The sequence below is a fragment of the Panthera onca genome, chromosome B3 (genome assembly GCF_046562875.1).
Source record: "Panthera onca isolate mPanOnc1 chromosome B3, mPanOnc1 haplotype 2, whole genome shotgun sequence".
Lineage (NCBI taxonomy): Eukaryota > Metazoa > Chordata > Mammalia > Carnivora > Felidae > Panthera > Panthera onca.
In genome coordinates, this window is record NC_138344.1 from 54,146,115 (window position 1) to 54,157,701 (window position 11,587).

The window sequence follows — 11,587 nt, forward strand, 5'->3', positions numbered from 1 at the left end:
GCACTAGAATATAAACTCCACAAGGGCACAGATTTTAGCCTGTTTTATCATGTATATATCTTTCTCTGGGTCTCTGCTCATCTTTAAGTGTTGAAGTGAGGATTCAGTGCTATCATAATGGTAAAGTACTATCTGGACACATAGAAAAAGCTCTTTTTATACTCTTTCTCAGTGTGTGTTCCCAGAAATGAAAGCAAGTGATGGCATCCAGAAAATAAAGTACCTGGAGTGCTCAGAGTCACATCTTCAAGACCAAGAAAGCATATTTGTTTTAAGGTCAAAGGTGGAACATTGGGAACTCCAGACCTGAAGCCGTTCTTGGGGCAAGGTGCTCATGTATGTATGCACTCTCTTCTCCCTCTTTCTTTGTCTCTTGGCAAAAATCCTCTGTGTTGATTTCATCCCTAGGCAACAAAGAGGTTTCCAGGTGTATGTGTCCTTTACAATTTAGAATCTTACAAAAAGAGAGACTGTTTTTCCCGGCACCCATTTGAATCCCCAAGAAGAAGACTTTTGGGGTCCTATCTGTGTCAAATACCCAAGCCTGAATAAATCATTGTATCCAAAAGAATTGCCCAGTCTGGGTAACTACTAACTCTTGATGTAGGAAATCAGGGCTACGTGATTGAAACCTTGGTAATGGAAGGAATATCAATTCCAAAAAGGAAAGATGCTGGACAAGCAAAAAATTTAACAAATAGTCCAGCATTAGTACAATACTTGGACTGTTGTGGCACTCAATAAATTGACATTTGCATTATATTCTCATTTTTACTCGTCATGCCCCTCTGTAGCTTATTGGTAGTTTCAGGGAGCTATGTTTTATTTATCATCCACTTTTAAAACTTCTTCCTTAGTCATTAATTTCAGATATTATCTTTATAAATTCCTTCCTTCTTTTTTCTTCCAGTTTTATTTTGTTGTTTTCTTTTTCAGATTTTCAACTGAATCTTAGCCCATTTATTCTCCATCCTTTTTGTGTTTTAATAAATATATGTATTGGTACCATTCTATATGTTTCGATGTATTATGCATTCATTGTTGTATTTCTAAATAGATTTATAAACAATTTGGTTTCTTTTTTTGCTCACAAAAATTATTTGTTATTGAAATTTCTATGAGATTAAACATTCTGGGATTTTTATTATGATTTCTAATTTAATTGCATTTTGGTCAGAGAATTGATTTACCTTATGACCTATATAATCAAATTTTTTTAATGTTGCAAGAGTATTGGAACAGTCTATTATTCTCTGTTTTATGTATCTATCATTGTTTATTTTTTTCATTTTCACTTTCAATATCTTTATTTTTTTTTCTGTGTGCCTGACCCATCAGTTTCTGAAAAGAATACATTAAAAGCTACTATGAAGATTGAGTTTTTTACAAATTTCTTTGTGTTTCCAATTATTCTTTCAGTCCATATTTGTGTGGTTGTATCATTTGATACATAAACCCATGTGGAAACTTCTTTGTTATACTTAAGGATCTCTTAAAGTTCTATGTTGTCTGATATTAACTTTATAATTTTTGCTTTAAGTTAACATTTGCTTAGTTCAGTTTGGTTCATCCTTTATTTTTCAAACTTTTGGAACTGCATTTGGAGCCAGTTACTAAGGCATAAGTTTGGCAAAGGGCACAATGGTAGCAGGCAACCTCAATACAAATATCCCGATTCTGATTAAAAGGAGATACATTTCCCTCCATTCCCTTCCTCTTCTTCAGTTACTGACCGGGCATACTTACAAGCTAGTATTTGTTTTGGAACTTTTAACTCCTTTCTACAGTGAAAAGGTGGAGAGTAGGAGAGATAAGAGTGGGCTTAGCCGAGTAGGTGATAAAAACAGAGATGTCTTTGCAGGGGAGAAGGAAAGTTATTCAGCTGTTCAAAGTAGTAGGCAGCATGTTGGAAAGACTGTGGTCTTGAGAGGTGAGAGAAGCAAGAGTACTTCCTTTGCAGTGGTCTCTGAGCCAAAGTCTGTACATGTTCTCAGTCATCTGTTCAAATACTGGGGCCTCCAGTTCTGTGAAGAGGTGTCAGAATGTGGCCACAAGACAGGTTCAGACCCAGAATGAGCCAGAATGGCTACCAACAACAACTCCTACAAACAATTCCTTCATCCCTTTGGCCCTACAGACCGAGCATGCTTGCTGGTGCACTGACAATTATGGCGTGTTTTATAACTACAAGAGCTGTTTTTCTAATATTTAAGTTAGTTAACATACAGTGCAGTCTTGGCTTCAGGAGTAGAACCCAGTGATTCATGTCTTACATATGACAACCAGTGCTCATCCCGAAAGTGCACTTCTTAATGCCTGTCACCCATTTAATCCATCCCCCCTTCCAGCAACCCTCAATTTGTTCTCTGTATTTAAGAGTTTGTTATGGTTTGCGTCCCTCTCTGCTCTTATCCTATTTTTCCTTCCCTTCCCCTATGTTCATCTGTTGAGTTTCTCATTTTAATGTCAAAATGAGGCACAGGAGGGAAGCGTCAGTTGCACTCCTCACCACTGCTCTCTGGTCTGGTGAATGTCTCCAGGGAGAGCTCCTAAGGATTTTCAGGCACATGGTGATAATAAAAAGCAGGCTAAAAACTTTCAGTTGGCTTTCCTGTTTTTAAAAATTCTCTACATAAAATGTACCCTCTTATTTCCTGCACCCAGGGCAGACTGCTTCCACAGCCCACCACCTATGCCCCTTGGGGAGCCACTGCTGGGTTCTTATAGAGATCTCAGAAACTTACTTACTTATTTTTAAATGTTTATTTATTTTTGAGACAGAGACAGAGCACAAGTGGGGGAGGAGAAGAGAGAGAGGGAGACACAGGATCTGAAGCAGGCTCCAAGCTCTGAGCTGTCAGCACAGAGCCTGACGCTGGGCTCAAACCCACAAACTGTGAGATCATGACCTCAACCAAAATCCAACGCTTAACTGACTGAGCCACCCAGGAGCCCCAAATCTCAGAAACTCATGATGGGTGTATCCCATATAACACCACCATCCTCTTTCACCAAAAATTCCTCTCACAGACTTGCCACTCTTGTCTACTATTTGAAGAAAGCTGAGAAATCTCAGGTCTTCCCTAGGCAGGAGATTCCAGAGTAGGGTGGGTACTGTGTCCTTATATGGAAGTTTGAGCAGGATAAGTCACCGGAAAGAGTTTAACCACGAAGGCTTTGATCAAGGTCAACAGAGAGGGAACTGGACACAATGATTGTTGACTTCAATGTATCATATTGACTTGTATGACATGGAAATTCTATACTGGGAACCAACAGACCTAAGTCCAGACCATGGCATCACCACTGACTTTATTATCTTAAAGAAATTATGAAATTAATATGTATCTAGACTCCTCCTTTTAGGATGGGTTGATAATATCTGCCCTGTCTTTCCCAAAGGGCTGTTCTGTAACAATATGAAGACAAGTGAAGAAGGGCTGAGCAGTGTGGCAACAAGAGCTAAAGAGAACCTTTCCTGCCTTACTACTCACTGACAAAAGGCTAGGCTTCTGGATCCTATTCCCAAAGTAAACAAATGGCCTCTTACTAAAAGGCATATTCTACATGTTCCTACCAAGTATACTCATTGTATATTATTTTATCATATTATATACTTATTGCCTATTATCATATAGACATAGATCTACTGGTCTTTATTTTCTTTGTGCTAAATGGAATTTTGACTCAACATGGGTCTAATACCATGATTATCATTATTTATTTTTATTGAAGTAAAACATACATACAGAAAATATATAAATCATAAGGGGATAAAGGTCAATTATTTGTCAAAAGTTAAGCTTACCCATGTAACCAGTACCAGATCAAGAAATAGAGCACAAGACCCCAGAAGTCTCCCTCATGTCTTTCTTGTGCCTCCTTCTAGTTACTACCAACCTTTCCTCCCAGGGGTAACTGCCACTCTGACTAACATAGCCATATATTAGTTTTCCTGGAGGCTCTTTTGTTTTAAGTTTTAATTTTATTTTAGAGAGACAGAACATATGAGCTGGGGAGAGGGGCAGAGAAAGAAAATCTTAGGCAGACTCCACACTAAGTATGAAGCCCAATGAAAAGCTTGAACCCATGACCCTGGGATTATGACCTGAACTGAAATCAAGAGTCAGATGCCCAAATGACTGAGCCACCCAGGTGCCCCTGCTGGTAGCTCTTTAACATAATAGAAATGCCACTTCCATATAGTTGCTAATAGCGCTCTCATCTTTTGCTGTGTGAGCTTTTGATTATATAATAAAGCAGGAGAGGTGGGAAGAGTACAAGCAGACACAGAAGATAGGACTGGAAATTATCTTCTCTATAAAATATTATTGGTTAAGACCAGTGTGTCATTTCCAGCAGGCATTTGATCTTATAATATTTTGGAGAGGAAAAAAGCTTAATGATGTTGGAATTACTGTGTTTCTTTTGTCTAAGATAAATTGCAAAATACCATTTATAGAAAATTTTTAAAAGAAGGAAACATTTCTCTGTGGCTTAACTTGGTACTTGTCCATACTTGGAGAGAGTTAGAGATGTACAGTATAATGTTGTCATCTTAGCACAATATTCCCAAGAGTGCAAACAAAATCCAAATGCCAGATCTTACCCCAATCACCAATATATTTCCTAGGCGATGAAGAGAGGATTGGGGTCTGGAGATGGGGGGAGGATAGGGACCTGGAACTATGTGCCAACTGCCTCAGGACAGGAAACCAAGTTCCCTCTCCTTTCCCCCCCATATCAAATCCCCAACTGCATTCCATTGTCTGACTGGGTTGGCCACAGCTGTGGCTGTTTCCAAAAGGAAGATGGAATCTAGCCACACTTGGATTTAGTATTCTCTAGAACTGCTATTCCTCTGGGCATTATTTTTAGAAGTATCACATTGCAGAGGGGCCCAATTTTTCTAACCAGCTTTGGAAAAATTTGCAATCCTTTTTCCCCCTAAATATAAAAGATTGGTGTAAAAGGCTTCTGTTCATATTTTCCCTTATCCCAGTGGAATATCCTTATCCCGTGGAAAAAGAGAACATGATTGCTTAAACCAGCTATCTGCCTAAAATAACATTGTTGAGGTTTTTTTCCTAAGTCAGATAAAGTATATATCATAATAGTACAACACAGCTGTGTATTTGAGCTTAAGAGTCTACAAAGTGAAAGTCTGTATGGTGACTTGTTATTACAGCTCTATTTGACTTAGATCAACCAAAATTCTCTAAGAATTTATGGTATACCAGGTACAGTGTTAGATACAGATGACAAAAGACAAATCAGACTTTGTTCTTGCCCACAAAAAGTTCACAGATCAATGGCACAACAAACACAAAACCAATAATTAGCATATAATAAGCAATGCTATAATGAAAGTAACTATGTGCAATGTTTTACATCAGACAAAATTAACTCTGATAGAATGTATGGCCTGGGAAGAAGTCACAGAGGAAGTATCACAGGATAACTGGCCAACTAAGACAAGGACCAGACATGCCAGGGACAAGGAATAACGCAAAGGCAAAGAGGAATGACATAGCCCAGTGTCTTCAGAAACTGAAAGGAAATGACAATCGTCTAAGCCCAAAGTAAAGGATGGCAGTTGGTGAGACTAAAGAAGAGGACTAGGGTCAGATCATGAAGGGACTTCATCCTCTAAAAAGTTTTAAGCAAAGGACCAACACAGATTTGCAGTGTAAGAACTGACTCTGGCATAGAAGAGGGCTCAATTAGAGGAGGATGAAAATAGGTGCAAGAAGATCAATTAAGAAACAATGTTGATTTCAGACTTAAAATATACCAGGCCTTTAGTCTCATGCACACTCTTATTCTCACTCTGGTCTGTTTTCTTGCTCGCTCCCTCCCTTCTGTTTTCAATGCTGTCTTTCTTTCTCCATACCTCTGTAGCCTTGCTCATATTTTATATAACATGGTAGGGATTCTAGGAAAATTCTTCAAAATATCCTGTATCATCCCACAGCCAATATACCCAAGATCCAAAAACAACTTAGAGAAAAAAGAAAGGGGTTAATATGACTCACTGAAATAATGTCATGTTACTTTTCTCCATTATTTTAAGTATGTTGGGAAGATATCTGACGAAGAATAGATTTGTCTGGTAGTCTCTCTGCTGACTCTGTTTAAATGATGGCAGCAGAGTCAATATGGTTTCACTTACATAACAAACAGCAAAGAAGAAAGTTTTTCATTACTAGTGACCTGCTGGTAATGCCTACCCTGCCCCAAGAGTATGTTGGACTTCAGCCCTTGACCAGTCATCTCTAACCTATCACTGGTTGTCCTCATGGGCTGTGACACAGGTGATTCCTTTGTATAAACACTTTTGTATAAACTAGCTGCGTTCTTTGTGTCTCTTCTGTCCAGAAGGCATGGGTTTGGAAAAGGAGGAGACTATCTATAGTAGTTGAACTTGCTCTATTTCTGGATGTACAGATGAGCCACAGTCTGACCATTTAGGGTGAACAAGATTTTAAAGAACAAGAAGACTGACAAAGGATCCCCAGATGGACAGTTACAGATGAATCTGGTAAGAAGAAATGATTTGCACATCCAACATAAGGTGTCTCACCCTTAGGGAATGTATTTGAACCTTAGGAGAGGGGAACATGAGGAATTTGAGGGAAAAAACCCTAAGTTACTAAAAATTTTCTTTAAGTCAAAAATGTTCATATGTTTAGAAAATTCAAATGTAAAATAAAAAGAGTATAGGACATGTGTTTTTGTGAAAATGGAACATGTCTTTTTGTTGTTTTTTTCTTTATCTTTTCTTGTTTAGGTTACTGCTCTAACCTGCCTCTCTAACTCATGAATGGAAGAAAGCATGGGAGAGTAGTCCACCAGAAGTGAATAGAAGCTCAGATTCTGTACTTGATGCAGTAGTTTAATAGATTTCTTTCCTTCAGTTTGCCCTCTATAACCAAGGAGAAGTAAACTTTTGACCCCAAAAGGAAATGAATGCATTACCTATGATAGCCAAATTATGGAAACAGCCCAAGTATCCATTACCTCATCAACTGATGAATGTATAAAGAAGACGTGGGATATATATATATATCTCTGTGTGTGTGTATGTGTGTGTGTGATGGGGATTAAGGTGTGCACTTACTTTTATTTTTAATTGTTTTAATGTTTATTTATTTTTGACAGAGAGAGAGTGTGTGTGTGTAAGCAGAGGAGGAGCAGGGAGACAAGGAGACACAGAATATGAAGCAGGCTCGAACTCACAAACCACAAGATCATGACCTGAGCCAATGTCAGACACTTAACTGACTGAGCCACGCAAGCACCCAAGGAGTGAACTTGTTGTGATAAGCACTGGGTGATGTATGGAAGTGCTGAATCACTATATTGTACACCTGAAACTAATATACATTGTATGTTAACTAACTGGGATTTAAGTAAAAACTTAAAAAAAATTAGAGTCAGAAGGGCATACCTTTAAAATTTGGATATACTAGGAAACATGTGTAAAACCTGTTTGCAATGAGCAATCGATGATATAAAATGTTTTAAGTCACTAAAAGGCAACCAACGGAATGGGAAAAGATATTTGCAAATGACACATCGGACAAAGGGCTAGTATCCAAAATCTATAAAGAGCTCATCAAACTCCACACCCGAAAAACAAATAACCCAGTGAAGAAATGGGCAGAAAACATGAATAGACACTTCTCTAAAGAAGACATCTGGATGGCCAACAGGCACATGAAAAGATGTTCAACGTCGCTCCTTATCAGGGAAATACAAATCAAAACCACACTCAGATACCACCTCACGCCAGTCAGAGTGGCCAAAATGAAGAAATCAGGAGACTATAGATGCTGGAGAGGATGTGGAGAAACAGGAACCCTCTTGCACTGTTGGTGGGAATGCAAATTGGTGCAGCCGCTCTGGAAAGCAGTGTGGAGGTTCCTCAGAAAATTAAAAATAGACCTACCCTATGACCCAGCAATAGCACTGCTAGGAATTTATCCAAGGGATACAGGAGTACTGATGCATAGGGGCACCTGTACCCCAATGTTTATAGCAGCACTCTCAACAATAGCCAAATTATGGAAAGAGCCTAAATGTCCATCAACTGATGAATGGATAAAGAAATTGTGGTTTATATACACAATGGAATACTACGTGGCAATGAGAAAAAATGAAATATGGCCTTTTGTAGCAACATGGATGGAACTGGAGAGTGTGATGCTAAGTGAAATAAGCCATACAGAGAAAGACAGATACCATATGGTTTCACTCTTATGTGGATCCTGAGAAACATAACAGAAACCCATGGGGGAGGGGAAGGAAAAAAAAAAAAAAAAAGAGGTTAGAGTGGGAGAGAGCCAAAGCATTAGAGACTGTTAAAAACTGAGAACAAACTGAGGGTTGATGGGGGGTGGGAGGGAGGGCAGGGTGGGTGATGGGTATTGAGGAGGGCACCTTTTGGGATGAGCACTGGGTGTTGTATGGAAACCAATTTGACAGTAAATTTCATATATTAAAAAATAAAAAAAAAAAATCAAAAAAAAAAAATGTTTTAAGTCTGTTTTCAAAAAAAGAAAGAAAGAAAGAAAGAGAGAGAGAGAGAAAACCTTGTACATGTCCTAAGTAGATTTTGACTTTTCCCTTTTAAGCAAAAATAAAACTTTCTCACAGTATAAAGATGAATTCAAAATCAAGAAGTATTTTGCACAATACATAAGGGATTTTTGGAGCTCTTAGAAAGTTAATGCTTCATTATGGAATAATAAAAATAATATTAATTTAACAGAAAATCTGGGCTCAAATTCCACTGCTAGCCAAGATTAAGTAAGCCAACTGCAATCTATGTCTCCCAGTGATTACAGACCACTTGAACAATATCATCAACCAACTTGACACTTAAAAATTCCGACAACAGAACATACATTTTATTTTCAAGTATTCCTGGAAATTCATGATGATAGATCATATCCTGGGCCGTAATGCAGATCATAACAACTTAAAATAATTGAACAATAATAATTTGTTCTCTGATCAAAAGGAATTAGAAATCAGTAACTTTATGGAAAATCGCAAACATTTGAAAATTAAATGGCATACTTCTAAATAATCCATGGGCCAAAAAGGAAGTCTTCCTCAAAAGGAAATTGTAAATTATTTTGAACTGATTGAAAATGAAACATATTAAAATTTATGGGATATAACTACAGTAGTGCTTAGAAGAAAATTTATAGCATTAAAGGCTTATGTTAGAAAATAACAAGGATCTCAAATCAATAATCTAAGTTTTCATATTAAAATACTAGGAAGAAAAGAAAATTAAACTCAAAGCAAGCTAAAAAGTAAATGATAAATGTGATAAATAAAAAAATAGTTAAAATCAAGGTAATAAAAAGTTTACTCTTTGAAAAATCAATAAAATTGATAAACCTCTACCTAGATTAATCAAGAAAAAATAGAAGACGATAGACCATGTAGACATTAAAAGGGTAATAAGAGAATCCTATGAACAACTCAATACCCATAAATTCCACAAGTCAGATGAATTGGACTAATTCTTTAAAGAACTAAACTGCCAAAACTCACTCAAAAAAGAACAAAAAGGTTAACCTAAATTTTCCTGTATCTATGAAGGAATTTAATTTTACTCATAAACTTTCCCAAAATGGAATATTCTAGACCCAAATAGTTCCATTGGTCATTCCTACCGAACACTTAAGAAAGAATACAGGGGTGCCTGGGTGATTCAGTCTGTTAAGTGTTCAACTCTTGGTTTTGGCTCAGGTCATGATCTCACAGTTCATGAGTTCCAGCCCCCAAGTTGGACTCTGTGCTAAGTATCCTTGACCCAAGAACCTGCTTGGGATTCTCTCTCTCTCTCCCTCTCTCTGCACCTGTCCCCCAATAAATAAAATTTTTTTTAAATTTTTTTTTTTAACATTTATTTATTTTTGAGACAGAGAGAGACAGAGCAGGAGTGGGGGAGGGTCAGAGAGAGGGAGACACAGAATCTGAAACAGGCTCCGGGCTCTGAGCTGTCAGCACAGGGGCCCAATGCGGGGCTCGAACTCACGGACTGCGAGATCGTGACCTGAGCCGAAGTCGGCGCTCAACTGACTGAGCCACCCATTTAAAGAATGATAGAAAGAATACAAATTTACACAAACTCTCCTATAAAACACAAAAGGGGGGAATACTTCCCAATTCATTTTAGAAGGCCAGTATTACTCTGATACCAAAACAAGACAAAGTCATAATGAAAAAACTATGGCACAATATACCCCACAAATAGAGATGTAAAAATCTTCAACAAAATCTAGCAATATATCAAATGTATTCAATATACCAGATATGTTTGATCAAAATATATATATCAAATCTAACAATACATAAATAGGATAAAACATTACAACCAAGTAGAATCTAGGGAATGCAAGGCTAGTCCAAAATTAGAATTAGAAAACTATATCTCACGGTTTAAATTGGTTAAAGAAGAAAAAATTCATAGATGCAAGAAGAAAAAAAGCATTTGATAAATTCAAATTCCATTCATTACTTATATATAAACTCAACAAACTATAAATGGAAGGGAACTTCCTTAACCTCATAATGGGCAACATGTGTAAACATGCACATGAATATATACATGTGACTTAAGGCTAACATAATTCTTAATGGTGAAGGTTTAAATTCTTTCCCCCTAATACTGGGAACAAGTAAAGGATGTCTGCTCCCACGTTTCTATCCAACGTTATATTGGAAGTCTTGGCCAACTCACGTGGGCAAGAAAAAAATAAAAGGCATACTTACTGGAAAGGAAGAAACAAAACTGTCTCTGTTCATAGATGATGTGGTTGTCTATGCAGAAAATTCCAAGGAATCTAAAACAAAAAAAATAAAACTCACATAATAAGTGAGTTTAGCAAATTCATATTCCAGGCCAACATACAAAATAAATCACATTTCTCAATACTAGTAATGAACATTTGGAAATAAAAATTAAAAAAAAATAGTCACAGGCATGGTGGATATATCTGGCATATAGAGGGTAGTCAATAGGTACTTGGATAAATGTACAATTTGGATTTCAAATGTTTTCTATTTTTGTTTTTCAATAAATTTACATTTCAAAATGTGTTCTTCTGGGTGGTGTTAACATGGTCTGATACCCTCAAAAGTATAATTACCCATTGACAGTAGCAGCTGAGAACAAGCTAGATAGCTGGAAGCAGCCAGACAGATTTAAAACATATTAAACAATCCACCCTAAGAATGATAGAATTCCCTTTAACTGTGGTATTTAAATGAGCATTGTATTCTTGGCAGGTAAGTTTCTAGCTTCTGTAACACTGTTATATGCAGTATTCTCTGTACACTTGGGTCAATTAACATGCATCAGAAAAATTAAAAATTATTTTGGCAGAATCTTAGTGATCTAAATTATATTGAATTTATTAATCATTCAACACAAATGAGGAGGAATAATTCTCAAGATTAACATTGCTGATAACAACAGGAGATCGGGTCCCCAAATGTTAACACTACACATCCATTCCAACTCTCATTTTAGAATGTGAAACCACAGTATTTCTAGTCATAAAGG

General features: G+C 37.0%; 1 long non-coding RNA gene across 1 annotated transcript in view; it reads right to left on the bottom strand.

Annotated features, from left to right (window-relative positions):
• LOC144616561 (uncharacterized) overlaps positions 1 to 10,861 on the bottom strand; it is a 71,784-nt gene extending 60,923 nt beyond the window's left edge. Inside the window, exon 1 of the long non-coding RNA XR_013555915.1 lies at positions 10,795 to 10,861. This is a non-coding gene — a long non-coding RNA (uncharacterized LOC144616561). The remainder of the gene's footprint in view (positions 1 to 10,794) is intronic.
• Between the last annotated feature and the right edge of the window lie 726 nt (positions 10,862 to 11,587).